Source organism: Myotis brandtii, unplaced genomic scaffold (genome assembly GCF_000412655.1).
Source record: "Myotis brandtii unplaced genomic scaffold, ASM41265v1 scaffold419, whole genome shotgun sequence".
NCBI lineage: Eukaryota > Metazoa > Chordata > Mammalia > Chiroptera > Vespertilionidae > Myotis > Myotis brandtii.
In genome coordinates, this window is record NW_005366075.1 from 1,329,343 (window position 1) to 1,335,602 (window position 6,260).

Here is a 6,260-nt window from a genome sequence, read left to right on the forward strand (position 1 = left end):
CTATTTTGAAGAAGTGGCGTTAGAAGAAGTGGGGGGTGTCAGTCGGTTGGGCCACGGGATATGCGGGGCGGGGGAGGCGCCAAATATCAACAGTACTTAAACTATATAGGTAGGTTAATAACAATGTACCTACCTATATAGTTTAAGTTTAAAAAATTTGGCTCTCAAAAGAAATTTCAATCATTGTACTGTTGATATTGGGCTCTGTTGACTAATGAGTTTGCCGACCACTGTTCTAGAAGGATCTCTGACTCTTGTGTGGAGATGAGCCTGGCGAGACCAGAAGTGACAGAGGGAGGCCAGCGAGGTGGCCAAAGAATGGTAACAGTGACAATAAATAAGAAATAACTCGGCGTGGCGTTCCTTCGTCACAGTTGGATATGGGGCTGTCCTGACCACCCCTCACATGGGGGATATTCTGTGTTCTTTGGCTCCGGCGGTGAGTAATGTGCCCAAAGAACTCAGGCAGGAGAAGCCAGGCCCAAAGGGCCCATCACCTTCTCGGGACGCCCCTTCCTCAACGGGTTTGACACCAGGTGGGGATGGGAAGTAGAAAGAACAGAAACAAATACTTGGGAAAATCCTGTGGGCCCCTGACGTGGAATCCCATTTCACTTCCTGAAGGAAAGGGAAATTCCTGAGGGCTTAGAGAATGTCTGCCAATGCCTCCTGCAGGCCCCCCCAGACGGCAACTGAGCATTCTAACCAAGTCAGGAGAGGGGCGGGCTTCCCGGCGGGTGGTGTGGTGGCTGCTGGTGCAGCGGCCCTAGGTGGCCCACCTGTTCCGTCCTCGGCCACCGAGGGGCGCTCTGGGGTTCCACCTCAACACTGGCTTTGAGAGCACATTTTGACGGAATTCTGGGAGGGAGCTTGAGGATGCTCCTGCCTGAGGAAGGAGGTGAAGGTGGCTAAGAAAGACAGGAGGGCACTGGAATTAGCCGACTACTTAGGAACATAGATTTGAGCCTATTCCTAGCAACCCTGTGACTGAGCACCGCCTGTGTCTGCACCGTGAAGGAAGAGGTCAAGTAACTTGCCTAAGATCACCCGCTTAAGAAATGAAGGAATCCGGATTCAAAGTCCAACTCACGTTTTTTTCCACTTTGCCAAAACCATAATAGTGGTGGGTTTAAAAAATGGGCACATATCCGCTAACCCTCCCCTCATTGGCTCCTCCCCTGGATTCTGAGTAGGCTTTGAGTGCTTTAAACAGTAAGTACGACAGAAGTGACGCTGCATGAGTTTCAAGACGAGGTCAGAGAAGGCCAGACAGCTTCCTTCCGTCTCTCTCTTGAAACCCTTGCTCTGGAATGCTCGCTCTTGGAGTGTGGCCCTCGGAACCTGTCAGCCATGCCGGGAGAAGCCCAGGCCACAGAGAGAGGCCGCATGTAGGTGTCCTGGTCGCAGCCCGAGTGAGGCCAGCTCTGAGCAGCCCAGCGCTGGGGCCAGCCTTGCCAGGGAAGAAGCCTTCCCAGCTGAGGTTGCAGACATCATAGGGCAGAGGCAAGCCATCTCTGCTGGGTCCTTTCCGAATTCTTGACCCACAGAATCCACAAGCATAACCTGACGGCTGTTGTTTTATGCCACTAAGGCTGAGACAGCTGGGTACGCAGTAATAGACAATGAGACTGACGATTTTGCCTCGGATTGCCTGGATGGTGTAAAGGAACCTAAGATCACATGTCTAAACGGAACAAGCAATGTGTGCCATGGAACTATATTGAGTAGAAACAACAAATCAATCCTTCATTTGATATCAGCCCTGGACCAGTTTTCTAGAAATGTCATTGTGTTCTCTTAAATCCTGTCATTTAAATGACAAGTGTCCGAAACAAGGTCCTTGGACCAAAAGAAATGATACATTTTTCTATATAGTCCAGTGTTTCTCAATCTTGGCTGCACATTAGAATCACCTGGGAATCTTTTTAAAATCCTGACTTCTGGGCCTCATCCTCTGGAAAAAATTCTGTTTTGTTACTAATTTTGTGGCCCAACCCCATAACAAAGAAACAGAATTTCCGGAGGATGAGGCCCAGAAATCAGGATTTTAAAAAGATTCCCAGGTGATTCTAATGTGCAGCCAAGGTTGAGAACCACCGATATAGTCTGTCTGGCTTATGTAAGATGACTGAAGTCTCCTTTAACACGGTAATTCTGTGCTCTGTAGTCTGTAAAGTCGTTTGGAATTACATGGCAAATGACATTACTAAATCAGTGGCCGGTGGAAGCAATTTTAAATCAAAGTGCTAGCCTAAAAGGAGAAGGCCTTTCAAAGTGAGCAGCAGCAAGCGTTTGAGATCAATAATTCAGGCAGGATGCACCGATTCAGGCAGAAACCCAAACAGTGTTCCAATTAGGAGACAAAGGCAATGGGTGTTTATGAGAAAGGTAAGGGAACAATTTCATCAAAAGAAAGAAGGCATTTCTATTGGTGCAGATAAGCTAACATAGTGAGGTTAATTCTAAATAATGTTTTTAATTTTCAGTCGCGTAGTCATAAATCCAGTAGTCATAATATCTGCTTTCTTGTTACCCAGGCAAGCAGTTCTTTTCGGCACAATGTTGCTTTAGTCCCAGCCCAGAGACTGCTTTGCCCTGTCTTAACATCCCAAAGATTTGAGGCATGAGACGTTCAAGACAGTTCCTCAGGGGTGGCAGTTTTGGCTTTATTTTAAAGGGGCTGCATTTATATTATTTTTGTCAAAAGATCTGAATAACTTCCATTTTTTCAAGAGTAATGTGTTTTAGGCTATATTTCATATACAAGAAGCCTTGATCAAATTCATTCAGATACTCAAACCATATCCAAGTTACATTTGAACATTTCTTTGAGGGCTTTATGTACTATTTAATCGCTTTGACAAGCATGATACTCTATAAACATTTCCTCTTTTTTTTAAAGATATGGCTTTCCTCTGAATACCTCCTTTAGCTAAAAATACATTGTATTGAAAATGAAGTGGTTGCACGATCTACATTCAGTTTTCCACGGCATTTTGTCATGAGCACAGAGAATGGGCTCTGGGGCTTGCTTTCAGGGCGTCCGAGACAAGAATGAAGTGTTCAGACAAGGGGCATGCCCTGTGCCAGGGGACCCAGTGACACACCTGGGACTTTCTTTCTGGCCTTTGCTCCCCATTATGGGACAAACAGCATAGGACTTCTGGTTGCAAATGATTCTTGAGGAACGGTTTTTGAGGGGGGAAACTGAGGCCTTTGAACAAAGTTTGGGAAAACATCTGAGGCAGAATCGGAGGAAAGGAGACGTGTAATAGCTAACAAGAGGCACTTGGCAGGAGCTAAGGATGAGGACAGAAACAGGGGAGAAGAGAGAGCAAAGCAGTGGGTAATGTGAAGTAACACCAAAGCTCTGAAGGTTCTTGCCCCAGTATGGCTCTTTTCACAAGTCCTGAGGGAAAGGCTGTATGGTCCTCCTGGCAGCCCTTCTGCCTCAAGGGCCTTATTTATTGCACAAACCCGTGTTCATGTGCTGTGTCATAGCCATGAACTCCAGGCTCCTTCTGTGTGTGTGCAGGGGGACTTGTGGCAGAAACCCACATGAAAGGCTTGGTGACTGCAGTGATAAATCTCCCGGAAGATTAAATGGCTCTGATGACTTCCATGCTGCCATCTGGACTGTGGTCATTCGGAAGGTTAACTCTTTGCTTGTTTTAATTGGTGTGGCCAGCGTTGTTTGTCTTGTTAGATTAAAACTAAAACCAGGGGAACCCACCTCGCCACCTCAAAGCTCATGGCCGTAAGATGGCTAACGGCGTGCTTGTGAGCTTGTCAGGAATGACTGATCAAGCCACTTCAAGCCAGAGGCTCCAATAAACTGAAACATGGATAATGCTGGCTTGGGTTTAATTTAGTGAAGCAAGGCCAACGGTCAAACCTACTGCCACGCACGAGCCCGGCGGCTTCCATAGGATCAGGACTGTCCTCACGGTTCCAGGCCCGTCCGTGTAATCGCACTGTTCCTAGACCGATTGGAGGTTGACCTTCCGACGACAAATACGTGTACAACTTTAATATATATTTTATTGATTTTTTACAGAGAGGAAGGGAGAGGGATAGAGAATTAGAAACATCGATGAAAGAGAAACATCGATCAGCTGCCTTCTGCACACCCCCTACTGGGGATGTGCCCACAACCAAGGTACATGCCCTTGACTGGAATCGAACCTGGGACCCTTAAGTCCGCAGGCCGACGCTCTATCCACTGAGCCAAACCGGTTAGGGCCGTGTACAACTTTAAATCAAGTTCAGCTTAGTTGAAAAATGTCTTGAGAATTGTTACCACGTTTCATCCACGTTTCTATCTCCCTCCCCTCCCACCCCCCGACTTTGTAAGTGCTCGTGGGCTTAGGTTCCCCAGAAACCACTCTGAGATGAGGGTTTGTGTGGGGAATTCAATAAGGCAGTGCTCTCGAGGCTGTGGGACCGCCAGGGAGGGAGCTGAGCCAGGAGTCCCGTGGGTGGCGGAGGCTCAGCCTGATCCTCAGGGGCCTCTGGAGTGCGGTCCCACCTCAGCGTCGTTGTCCCAGCGGCAGCAGAGGAGCTGAGCTTTCCTCTTCTCCCTGCACAGAGCCCCTGGGAAATGAGACGAATACAATTCTCTAGTGTGAATACCATGTGGGTAAAACTCAAGATTTGGAGAAGGCTTTGTAAGCTCATTTATTGCCAGCTGCCATATAGATGTTCAACCATGGTCAAGTGTGAGTGGGCGCGTGGGTTCCTGTCCCAGTGGCAGCAGAGGAGCTGGGCTTTCCTCTTCTCCCTGCACAGAGCCCCTGGGAAATGAGACGCATACAATTCTCTAGTGTGAATACCATGTGGGTAAAACTCAAGATTTGGAGAAGGCTTTGTGAGCTCATTTATTGCCAGCTGCCATATAGATGTTCAACCATGGTCAAGTGTGAGTGGGCGCGTGGGTTCCTGTTAGAAGTCAACGATTCCACATGCCTACCCCTCCCCTACTGCTCCTCTCTCCTTAGCCTTCTGGTAGGAGCATTGAGGAGCTCCTACCAGACTGGACTGGGAAGTTCGGACACGTCCTAATTATCCCAGAAAGTGATGCTCCTCACATTGTCAGTTACTGTTATCATTTCCCACCACAACACCCTCCCCTTCCCGATACAAGGAAATAAGAGAGAGCAGATGGGAATCCAATCCAAGTTCTACGGTGAGGTTTTCATTTATTCGGCTACCTGTCCCACAAATATCTACTGTGTGCCTTCTATGGTCCAGACATCGTGCTAAGTTTTGTCATCCTCAGCAACAAAAGATAGAGTCTGTAGATGGGTGGACAGCCTTAGGATAAAGGTCGGGAAGGATGGAGGGAAACATGGGACTGGAGGGGTAAGCAGGAGCCATTTGGGGGAACTTTTGGAAAACTATGCCACATACAATGAATTTTCTTTGGTCATATTTCCCAGGACTCTATGCTTTTAAAAATATTATCAGATTCCCAATTTTCCCTTCACCCCATGCTGGGAGAATCGGAGGCCACAGATGCAAACATAGTCAGATACCTCTCCTCCAGCTGCAACTCAGAGGTAAGTCCCGCTCAGGGGCAGGGGCTGCAGAGTGTCCAGATGATTATGCTCTTTTAGGTCTACTGTCTGCTTCTCTTGTCCTCTTCCTGAATTGATTTCGCTCTTAAGCACATGACACTCACATATAATAGTCAGAAAATAGGTTACCTTTTTAAAATAAACAGTATTTTAGGAATTTTTCCTCTCCTCTAATATCAGTTATTGTGTGTAAGCTTTTATTATCAGCATGGGCATTCCTAAATGTTTTATTTGGCTACATCTTGGGGCTTAATTTTTGATACACAAAATAAGTATTCTGTAATCATAGGAGTGCAATCCTTAAAAGGAAAGATAGCCTGGCAGGCATGGGCTCAGTGGTTGAGCATTGACCTATGAACCAGAAGGTCACGGTTCAATTTCCAAAAGGGCACATACCCAGGTTGCGGGCTCGGTCCCCAGTAGGGGGCATGCAGGAGGCAGCTGATCAATGATTTTCTCTCATCCTGGATGTTTCTATCTCTCTCTCCCTCTCCTTTCCTCTCTAAAATATATATATATATCTACACTAATAAAAGAGAAACATGGTAATTGGCGTACGACCGCTACCCTTTTCATTGGCTAATCAGTGAGTATATGCAAATTAACTGTCAGCCAAGATGGCGGCCGGCAGCCAGGCACTGAAGCGAGCAGGGAGGCTTGCTTGCTGCAGACTCCAACGTTCGC